This window comes from Panulirus ornatus, chromosome 52, assembly GCF_036320965.1.
Source record: "Panulirus ornatus isolate Po-2019 chromosome 52, ASM3632096v1, whole genome shotgun sequence".
NCBI classification, from domain to species: domain Eukaryota; kingdom Metazoa; phylum Arthropoda; class Malacostraca; order Decapoda; family Palinuridae; genus Panulirus; species Panulirus ornatus.
In genome coordinates, this window is record NC_092275.1 from 723,982 (window position 1) to 736,459 (window position 12,478).

General features: G+C 38.5%; 1 long non-coding RNA gene across 1 annotated transcript in view; it reads right to left on the reverse strand.

The window, feature by feature from the left end:
- Nucleotides 1-9,968, reverse strand: part of LOC139764964 (uncharacterized) — a 34,670-nt gene extending 24,702 nt beyond the window's left edge. Inside the window, exon 1 of the long non-coding RNA XR_011716526.1 lies at nucleotides 9,763-9,968. This is a non-coding gene — a long non-coding RNA (uncharacterized lncRNA). The remainder of the gene's footprint in view (nucleotides 1-9,762) is intronic.
- Between the last annotated feature and the right edge of the window lie 2,510 nt (nucleotides 9,969-12,478).

Consider the following 12,478-nt stretch of genomic DNA (forward strand, 5'->3'; position numbering starts at 1 on the left):
TGTCCTCTCACTAACCCCTGACTTTACTCCCCAGACATTCCCAAACCACTCTTCCCCTTTACCCTTGAGCTTCGTTTCACTCAGAGCCAAAACATCCATGTTCCTTTCCTCAAACATACTACTATATATATATATATATATATATATATATATATATATCATACAAACCTCCAACAGCCAGGATCGAACCTGGGACCCCTGTGCAAATGGAAGGCATGCTAACCGCTAGGCTATGGGACTGTATAATAGGAAACAACTATTCGAAATACTGAGTACTTAAATATCCTTCGTCTCACAATGGTGAGCAACGGGGTCTATATTTGGTTGTTTCCGAACAGACACACATAGCCAGCTGATAGCGTTTTGGCGAACCTAACTGTATAATGCGGAGGTATATGAATACATATATAGTGCATATAAACGCGCACTTTCATAGAACATACAAACCTCCAACAGGCAGGATCGAACATGGGACCCCTGTGCAATAGGCAGGCATGCTAACCGCTAGGCTATGGGACTTTATAATAGGAATAATACTTGGTTGTTTCCGAACAAGACCCCGTTGCTCACCATTGTGAGACGAAGGGTATTCGAGTACTCAGTATTTCGAATAGTTGTTTCCTATTATACGGTCCCATAGCCTAGCGGTTACATGCCTTCCATTTTCACAGGGGTCCCAGGTTCGATCCTCTGTTGGAGGTTTGTATGTACTACGAAGGTGCGCGTTCATATGCACTTTATTCATATATATATATATATATATATATATATATATATATATATATATATATATATATATATATATATACATATATATATATATATATATATATATATATATATATATATATATATATATATATATATATATATATATATATATATATATACATATATGTATATATGAATATATATATATATATATATATATATATATATATATATATATATATATATATATATATATATATATATATATATATATATATATATATATATATATATATATATATATATATATATATATATATATATATATATATATATATATATATATATATATATATTTACATATCTATCTATATATATATATATATATATATATATATATATATATATATATATATATATATATATATATATATATATATATATATATATATATATATATATATATATATATTTATATATATATATATATATATATATATATATATATATATATATATATATATATATATATATATATATATATATATTATCCCTGGGGATAGGGGATTAAGAATACTTCCCACGTATTCCCTGCGTGTCGTAGAAGGCGACTAAAAGGGGAGGGAGCGGGGGGCTGGAAATCCTCCCCTCTCGTTTTTTTTTTTTTTTTAATTTTCCAAAAGAAGGAACAGAGGGGGCCAGGTGAGGATATTCCAAAAAAGGCCCAGTCCTCTGTTCTTAACGCTACCTCGCTAACGCGGGAAATGGCGAATAGTTTGAAAGAAAAAAAAATATATATATATATATATATATATATATATATATATATATATATGTATATATATATATATATATATATATATATATATATATATATGTTAGGGAGGTAAATGCAAGAGTCCTGGAAAGAGGGGCAAGTATGAAGTCTGTTGGAGATGAGAGAGCTTGGGAAGTGAGTCAGTTGTTGTTCGCTGATGATACAGCGCTGGTGGCTGATTCATGTGAGAAACTGCAGAAGCTGGTGACTGAGTTTGGTAAAGTGTGTGGAAGAAGAAAGTTAAGAGTAAATGTGAATAAGAGCAAGGTTATTAGGTACAGTAGGGTTGAGGGTCAAGTCAATTGGGAGGTGAGTTTGAATGGAGAAAAACTGGAGGAAGTGAAGTGTTTTAGATATCTGGGAGTGGATCTGTCAGCGGATGGAACCATGGAAGCGGAAGTGGATCATAGGGTGGGGGAGGGGGCGAAAATTTTGGGAGCCTTGAAAAATGTGTGGAAGTCGAGAACATTATCTCGGAAAGCAAAAATGGGTATGTTTGAGGGAATAGTGGTTCCAACAATGTTGTATGGTTGCGAGGCGTGGGCTATGGATAGAGTTGTGCGCAGGAGGATGGATGTGCTGGAAATGAGATGTTTGAGGACAATGTGTGGTGTGAGGTGGTTTGATCGAGTAAGTAACGTAAGGGTAAGAGAGATGTGTGGAAATAAAAAGAGCGTGGTTGAGAGAGCAGAAGAGGGTGTTTTGAAATGGTTTGGGCACATGGAGAGAATGAGTGAGGAAAGATTGACCAAGAGGATATATGTGTCGGAGGTGGAGGGAACGAGGAGAAGAGGGAGACCAAATTGGAGGTGGAAAGATGGAGTGAAAAAGATTTTGTGTGATCGGGGCCTGAACATGCAGGAGGGTGAAAGGAGGGCAAGGAATAGAGTGAATTGGAGCGATGTGGTATACAGGGGTTGACGTGCTGTCAGTGGATTGAATCAAGGCATGTGAAGCGTCTGGGGTAAACCATGGAAAGCTGTGTAGGTATGTATATTTGCGTGTGTGGACGTGTGTATGTACATGTGTATGGGGGGGGGGTTGGGCCATTTCTTTCGTCTGTTTCCTTGCGCTACCTCGCAAACGCGGGAGACAGCGACAAAGTATAAAAAAAAAAAAAAAAAAATATATATATATATATATATATATATATATATATATATATATATATATATATATATATATATATATATATATATATATATATACGTATGTATATATACAAATATATATATATATATATATATATATATATATATATATATATATATATATATATATATATATATATATATATATATATATATATATACGTATGTATATATACAAATATATACATATATATATATATATATATATATATATATATATATATATATATATATATATATATATATATATATATATATATATATATATATATATATATATATATATATATATATATTATGTATATATATATATATATATATATATATATATATATATATATATATATATATATATATATATATATATATATATATATATATATATATATATATTTCTTTTTATTTCCGTTGTCGCTGAGTCCCGCGTTTGCGTGGTAGCGGAAGGAAACAGACGAAAGAAATGGCCTAACCCACCCCCATACACATGTATATACATACACGTCTACACATCAAATATACATAACAACACAGCTTTCCATGGTTTACCCCAGACGCTTCACATGCCCTGATTCAATCCACTGACAGCACGTCAACCACGGTATACCACATCGATCCAATTCACTCTATTCCTTGCCCTCCTTTCACCCTCCTGTATGTTCAGGCCCAGATCACACAAAATCTTTTTAACTCCATCTTTCCTCCTCCAATTTGGTCTCCCACTTCTCCTCGTTCCCTCCACCTCCGACACATATATCCTCTTGGTCAATCTTTCCTCACTCATTCTCTCCATGTGCCCAAACCATTTCAAAACACCCTCTTCTGCTCTTTCAACCACGCTCTTTTTATTTCCACACATCTCTCTTACCCTTACGTTACTTACTCGATCAAACCACCTCACACCACACATTGTCCTCAAACATCTCATTTCCAGCACATCCACCATCATGCGAACAACTCTATCCATAGCCCACGCCTCGCATCCATACAACATTGTTGGAACCACTATTCCTTCAAACATACCCATTTTTGCTTTCCGAGATAATGTTCTCGACTTCGCCCCTTCCCCCACCCTATGATCCACTTCCGCTTTTATGGTTCCATCCACTGCCAGATCCACTCCCAGACATCTAAAACACTTTACTTTCTCCAGTTTTTCTCCATTCAAACCTTACCTCCCAATTGACTTGACCCTCAACCCTACTGTACCTAATAACCTTGCTCTTATTCACATTTATTCTCAACTTTCTTCTTTCACACACTTTACCAAACTCAGTCACCACCTTCTGCAGTTTCTCACATGAATCAGCCACCAGCGCTATATCATCAGCGAACAACAACTGACTCACTTTCCAAGCTCTCTCATCCACAACAGACTTCATACTTGCCCCTCTTTCCAAAACTCTTGCATTCACCTCCCCAACAACCCCATCCATAAACAAATTAAACAACCATGGAGACATCACACACCCCTGCCGCAAACCTACATTCACTGAGAACCAATCACTTTTCTCTCTTCCTACACGTACACATGCCTTACATCCTCGATAAAAACTTTTCAATGCTTCTAACAACTTGCCTCCTACACCATATATTCTTAATACCTTCCACAGAGCATCTCTATCAACACTATCATATGCCTTCTCCAGATCCATAAATGCTACATACAAATCCATTTGCTTTTGTAAGTATTTCTTACATACATTCTTCAAAGCAAACACCTGATCCACACATCCTCTACCACTTCTGAAACCACACTGCTCTTCCCCAATCTGATATATATATATATATATATATATATATATATATATATATATCCGCCACTCTATCATCAAACACATTCAACAAACCTTCAAAATACTCACTCCATCTCCTTTTCACATTACCACTACTTGTTATCACCTCCCCATTAGCCCCATTCACTGAAGTTCCCATATGTTTCCTTGTCTTACGCACTTTATTTGCCTCCTTCCAAAACATCTTTTTTTCTCCCTAAAATTTAATGATACTCACCCCAACTGTCATTTGCCCTCTTTTTCACCTCTTGCACCTTTCTCTTGACCTCCCTATTTCATTTCTGTATTTCCAAGTCATTTGCATAGTTTTCCTTCAAAAATCGTCCAAATGCCTCTTCTCTTTCGCTAATAATCTTACTTATTCATTTCGCCACTCACTACCTTTTCTAATCTGCCCACCTCCCCTGCTTCCCATGCCACAAGCATCTTTTATGGAAGCCATCACTGCTTTCCTAAATGAATCCCATTACTACCCCACTCCCCTTACGTCCTTAGTTCTTACCTTTTTCCATTCTGTACTCAATCTCTCCTGGTACTTCCTCACACAAGTCTCCTTCCCAAGCTCACTTACTCTCACCACTCTCTTCACCCCAACATTCTCTCTTCTTTTCTGAAAACATCTTCAAATCTTCACCTTCGCCTCCACAAGATAATGACCACACATCCCTCCAGTTGCACCTCTCAGCACATTAACATCCAAAAGTCTCTCTTTCGCGAGCCTATCAATTAACGCGTAATCTAATAACGCTCTCTAGCCATCTCTCCTACTTACATATGTATACTTATATATATCACTCTTTTCAAACCAGTTTTTCCCAATCGCCACTCCTTTTTCAGCACATAAATCTACAAGCTCTTCACCATTTCCATTTACAACGCTGAACACCCCATGTACATCAATTATTTCCTCAACTGCCATATTCCTCAAATTTGCATTCAAATCACCCATCACTATAACTCGGTCTCGTACATCAAAACTACTAACACACTCACTAATCTGCTCCCAAAACACTTGCCTTTCATGATCATTCTTCTCATGCCCAAGGTGCATATGCACCAATAATCATCCATCTTTCTCCATCCACTTTCAGTTTTACCCAAATCAATCTGGAGTTTACTTTCTTACACTCTATAATATACTCCCACCACTCCGGTTTCAGGAGTAGTGGTACTCCTTCCCTTGCTCTTATCCTCTCACTAACCCCTGACTTTACACCCAAGACATTTCAAACCGCTCTTCCCTTTTACACTTGAGCTTTTTTTTTCACTCAGAGCCAAAACCTCAACTCCCCGCGTGACTCCTTCTTCTGTTTCTCCTTTTAGAAAGATAAAACACAAGGAGGGGAGGGTTTCTAACCCTCTGTTGGTTTTGTAAGTAACATTTATGGATCTGGAGAAGGCATATGATAGAGTTGATAGAGATGCTCTGTGGAAGGTATCTAGAATATATGGTGTGGGAGGCAAGTTGTTACGAGAAGTGAAAAGTTTTTATCGAGGATGTAAGGTATGCGTACGTGTAGGAAGAGGGGAAAGTGATTGGCAGTTGAGGGAATAATTGGTGTACATGGGGTGTTCAGTGTTGTAAATGAAAATGGTGAAGAGTTTGTAGATTTATGTGCTGAAAAAGGAATGGTGATTGGGAACACTTTGTTTAAAAAGAGATATATACATAAGTATACGTATTTAAGTAGGAGAGATGGCCAGAGAGCGTTATTGGATTACGTGTTAGTTGATAGTCCCGCGAAAGAGAGACTTTTGGATGTTAATGTGGTGAGAGGTACAATTGGAGGGATGTCTGATCATTATCTTGTGGAGACTAAGGTGAAGATTTGTAGAGGTTTTCAGAGAAGAAGAGAGAATGTTGGGGTAAAAAGAGTGGTGAGAGTAAGTGGACTTGGGAAGGAGACTTTTGTGAGGAAGTACCAGGAGAGACTGACTACAGAATGGAAAAAGGTGAGAACAGTGGACGTAAGGAGAGTGGGGGAGGAATGGGATGTATTTAGGAAAGCAGTGATGGCTTGCGCAAAAGATGTTTGTGGCATGAGAAGTGTGGGAGGTAGGCAGATTACAAAGAGTAGAGAGTGGTGGGATGAAGAAGTAAGATTATTAGTGAAAGAGAAGAGAGAGGCATTTGGACGAATTTTGCAGGGAAATAATGCAAATGAGTGGGAGATGTATAAAAGAAAGAGGCAGGAGGTCAAGAGAAAGGTGCAAGAGGTGAAAAAGAGGGCAAATGAGAATTGGGGTGAGAGAGTACCATCAAAATTCAGGGATAATAAAAAGATGTTTTGGAAGGAGGTAAATAAAGTGCGTAAGACAAGGGAACAAATGGGAACTTCAATAAAGAGGGCAAGTGGGGAGGTGATAACAAGTATTGTTGATGTGAGGAGATGGAGTGAGTATTTTGAAGGTTTGTTGAATGTGTTTAATGATAGAGTGGCAGATATAGGGTGTTTTGGTCGAGATGGTGTGCAAAGTAAGAGGGTTAGTGAAAATGATTTAGCAAACAGAGAAGAGGTAATAAAAGCTTTGCGGAAGATGAAAGCCGGCAAGGCAGCGGGTTTGGATGGTATAGCAGTGGAATTTGTTAAAAAAGAAGGTGACAGTATTGTTGACTGGTTGACAAGGTTATTCAATGTATGTATGACTCATGGTGAGGTGCCTGAGGATTGGCGGAATGCTTGCATAGTGCCATTGTGCAAAGGCAAAGGGGATAAGAGTGAGTGCTCAAATTACAGATGTATAAGTTTGTTGAGTATTCCGGGGATATCATATGGGACGGTATTGATTGAAAGGTTGAAGGGATGTACAGAGAATCAGATTGGGGAAGAGCAGTGTGGTTTCAGAAGTGGTAGAAGATGTGTGGATCAGGTGTTTGCTTTAAGGAATGTATGTGAGAAATTATTAGAAAAGCAAATGGATTTGTATGTAACATTTATGGATCTGGAGAAGGCATATGATAGGGTTGATAGAGATGCTCTTTGGAAGGTATCAAGAATATATGATGCGGGGGGCAAGTTTTTAGAAGCAGTGAAAAGTTTATATCTAGGATGTAAGGCATGTGTACGTGTAGGAAGAGAGGAAAGTGATTGGTTCTCAGTGAATGTAGGTTTGCGGCAGGGGTGTGTGATATCTCCATGGTTGTTTAATTTGCTTATGGATGTGGCTGTTTGGGACGTGAATGCAAGAGTTTTGGAAAAAGGGGCAAGTATAAAGTCTGTTGTGGATGAGAGAGCTTGGGAAGTGAGTCAGTTGTTGTTCGCTGATAATACAGCGCTGATGGCTAATTCTTGTCAGAAACTGCAGAAGCTGGTGGTTGAGTTTGGTAAAGTGTGTGAAAGAAGAAAGCTGAGAGTAAATGTGAATAAGAGCAAGGTTATTAGGTACAGTAGGGTTGAGGGGCAAGTCAATTGGAAGGTAAGTTTCAGTGGAGAAAAACTGGAGGAAGTGAAGCGTTTTAGATATCTGGGAGTGGATTTGGCAGCGGGTAGAACCACGAAAGCGGAAGTGTATCATAGGGTGGGGGAGGGGGCGAAAGTTCTGTGAGCGTTGAAGAATGTGTGGAAGTCGAGAACATTATCTCGGAAAGCAAAAATGGGTATGTTTGAAGGAATAGTGGTTCCAACAATGTTATATGGTTGCGAGGCGTGGACTATAGATAGAGTTGTGCGCAGGAGGGTGGATGTGCTGGAAATGAAATGTTTGGGGACAATATGTGATGTGAGGTGGTTTGATCTAGTAAGTAATAATAGGGTACGAGAGATGTGTAGCAATAAAAAGAATGTTCTTGAGAGAGCAGAAGAGGGTGTGTTGAAATAGTTTGGTCACATGGAGAGAATGAATGAGAAAAGATTGACAAAGATGATATATATGTCAGAGGTGGAGGGAACGAGAAGTGGGAGACCAAATTGGAAGGTGGAAAGATGGAGTGAAAAAGATTTTGAGTGATCAGCGCCCGAGAATGCAGTAGGATGAATGGCGTGCAAGGACTAGAGTGAATTGGAACGATGTGGTATACCGGGGTCGACGTGCTGTCAACGGATTGACCCAGGACATGTGAAGCGTCTGGGGTAAACCATGGAAAGTTCTATGGGGCCTGGATGTTGAAAGGGAGCTGTGCTTTCGGTGCATTATTACATGACAGCTAGAGAATGAATGTGAACGAAAGTGGCCTTTGTTGTCTTTTCCTAGCGCTATTTCGCGCACATTTTGGGTAAGGAGGTGGTTATTTTCATGTGTGGCGGGGTGGCGATGGGAATGAATAAGGCAGACAGTACGAATTATGTGCATGTGTATATATGTATATGTCTGTGTGTGTATATATATATGTATACGTTGAGATGTATAGGTATGTATATTTGCGTGTGTGGATGTGTATGTATATACATGTGTATGCGGGTGAGTTGGGCCATTCTTTCGTCTGTTTCCTTACGCTACCTCGCTAACGCGGGAGACAGCGACAAAGCAAAATAAATAAAATAATATATATATATATATATATATATATATATATATATATATATATATATATATATATATATATATATATATATATATATATATATATTCCTATGAGTCCACGGGGAAAATGAAACACGAAAAAGTTCCCATCTTCCCCGTCATATATATATATATATATATATATATATATGTTCGAATAAAGTGCATATGAACGCGCACCTTTATAGAACATACAAACCTCCCACAGCCACGATCGAACGCGGGACCCCCGTGCAACAGGCGGTAGCATTTCCGCCTGTATCCACAAATAGGGGTTAGTAAAAAGTTACTATATTTTTAAAATTTTTCCCTAGCATTCACATTTAATGTCCTCTTCCGGCCTGCTCCAATACAACTATGAATAACATCAAAATCTGTTCCATCTTGGGCGTAACAGCAACCTCTCGCATGGTAATAAATTGCAGTGAAATATATTTAGTATTCCTTGCAAAAAGTAGCATAATACTTCATCTGTTTTGGAGCAGATTACATTATTTTCCATGTTACACAGTCTCGGACTAAACTCAGGATACGATTGGAAATTTAGCTACCGCTTTGTTGAAGCGATATCAGGCCCTCTTTCTCGGCTTCTCGAGATAGATTCTGCACAGCATTAACTAAGTGTATTCAAGATGTTATTTGCACATCTCTACACAACAGACCTATGGGCAAAACGATTATATGTGTTATGGTTAACAAAGAGTCTGATTAAAATCTTAACACGAACGAAACAATGATATTTGTCTTGACACCACTTAGATGAGTATTTAATTATATAAAATGATGGTACCTCTCATTAAGAGCTGGAAGAAGAGGGCTGTCTTTTTGGGTGATCATGGATCCTATCAAAGGCAGGAATTCCTCTTTAGATCCATAAAAGTAGCATTCACCTGAAACAGAAGAGTATATGGGTTATGTATTCATAATCTGTATATGTAATCGAATCCTTTTTTATTGTCTGATGATAGGAAATTCTTTCTTTCCTTCATACTTGTTCGCCTTTTCCCGCGTTAGCGAGGTAAGCCCGGTAAAAGACGAAGTAAACGCCTCATTTGCTCACATCCATTCTGTAGCTGTCATGTGCAATGTGCAGAAACCAGAGACAACAACAACGCCCCATAGACCTTTCCATGGCTTCCCCCAGATGCTTAATATGTCCTGGTTCAGTCTACTGACACCATGTCGCCCCTTGTAAGCCACGTCACTCCAATTCACTTTATCCTGTGCATGTTCAGGAAGGGAACACTTCAGCTATTTTCTCTCACCATCCTTCCACTTCCAATTTAGTGTCAACTTTCTCCTTGTCCCCTCCATTATGATATATAAATCCTCTTCTGTCAACCTTTCCTAACTCATTCTCTCCATAAGTCCAAACCATTTGAGTAGACCTTCATCAGCTCTGAACAACACTCTTCTTATTACCACATGTCTCTCTTACCCAATTATTGTTTAATCGATCAACCCTTCTCACACCACATATTGTCCTCAAATATCTCATTTCCAACACATGCATCCCCCTTCGTACATTCTCATCCAAAGTCCCTGCCACGCATCCATACAAAATCCATTGGATCATTATACCTTCTAACATACCTTCAAAGAGTACTTCTGACGTATTCCCTGTTTATAGTAAAAGGCGACTAAAAGGGGATGGGCAGGGAGCTGGAAGTCCTCCCCTCTCGTTATTCTAATTTACCAAAAGAAGGTACAGAGAAGTGGGACAAGTGAGGATATTCCTCTGCTTCTGTTTTTTGATATTATTCGCCATTCCCGCGTTAGCGAAGTAGCGTTAAGAACAGAGGACTGAGACTGTGAGGGAATATCCTTGCCCCGCCTCTATTCCTTCTTATGGAAAACTAAAAAAGGAAGAGGAGGATTTCCAGTTTACAGGTCCATTCCCTTTCAGTCGTCTTCTACGGCACGCAAGGAGTACATGGGAAGTATTCTTTCTCCCCTATTCCCAGGGATGATATATATATATATATATATATATATATATATATATATATATATATATATATATATATATATATATATATATATATATATATATATATATATATATATATATATATATATATATATATATATATATATATATATATATATATATATATATGTATATATATATATATATATTTTTTTTTTTTTTTTTTTATACTTTGTCGCTGTCTCCCGCGTTTGCGAGGTAGCGCAAGGAAACAGACGAAAGAAATGGCCCAACCCTCCCCATACACATGTACATACACACGTCCACACACGCAAATATACACACCTACACAGCTTTCCATGGTTCACCCCAGACGCTTCACATGCCTTGATTCAATCCACTGACAGCACGTCAACCCCTGTATACCACATCGCTCCAATTCACTCTATTCCTTGCCCTCCTTTCACCCTCCTGCATGTTCAGGCCCCGATCACACAAAATCCTTTTCACTCCATCTTTCCACCTCCAATTTGGTCTCCCTCTTCCCCTCGTTCCCTCCACCTCCGACACATATATCCTCTTGGTCAATCTTTCCTCACTCATTCTCTCCATGTGCCCAAACCATTTCAAAACACCCTCTTCTGCTCTCTCAACCACGCTCTTTTTATTTCCACACATCTCTCTTACCCTTACGTTACTTACTCGATCAAACCACCTCACACCACACATTGTCCTCAAACATCTCATTTCCAGCACATCCATCCTCCTGCGCACAACTCTATCCATAGCCCACGCCTCGCAACCATACAACAATGTTGGAACTACTATTCCTTCAAACATACCCATTTTTGCTTTCCGGGATAATGTTCTCGACTTCCACACATTTTTCAAGGCTCCCAAAATTTTCGCCCCCTCCCCCACCCTATGATCCACTTCCGCTTCCATGGTTCCATCCGCTGACAGATCCACTCCCAGATATCTAAAACACTTCACTTCCTCCAGTTTTTCACCATTCAAACTCACCTCCCAATTGACTTGACCCTCAACCCTACTGTACCTAATAACCTTGCTCTTATTGACATTTACTCTTAACTTTCTTCTTCCACACACTTTACCAAACTCCGTCAACAGCTTCTGCAGCTTCTCACATGAATCCGCCACCAGCGCTGTATCATCAGCGAACAACAACTGACTCACTTCCCAAGCTCTCTCATCCCCAACAGACTTCATACTTGCCCCTCTTTCCAAAACTCTTGCATTTACCTCCCTAACAACCCCATCCATAAACAAATTAAACAACCATGGAGACATCACACACCCCTGCCGCAAACCTACATTCACTGAGAACCAATCACTTTCCTCTCTTCCTACACGTACACATGCCTTACATCCTCGATAAAAACTTTTCACTGCTTCTAACAACTTGCCTCCCACACCATATATTCTTAATACCTTCCACAGAGCATCTCTATCAACTCTATCATATGCCTTCTCCAGATCCATAAATGCTACATACAAATCCATTTGCTTTTCTAAGTATTTCTAACATACATTCTTCAAAGCAAACACCTGATCC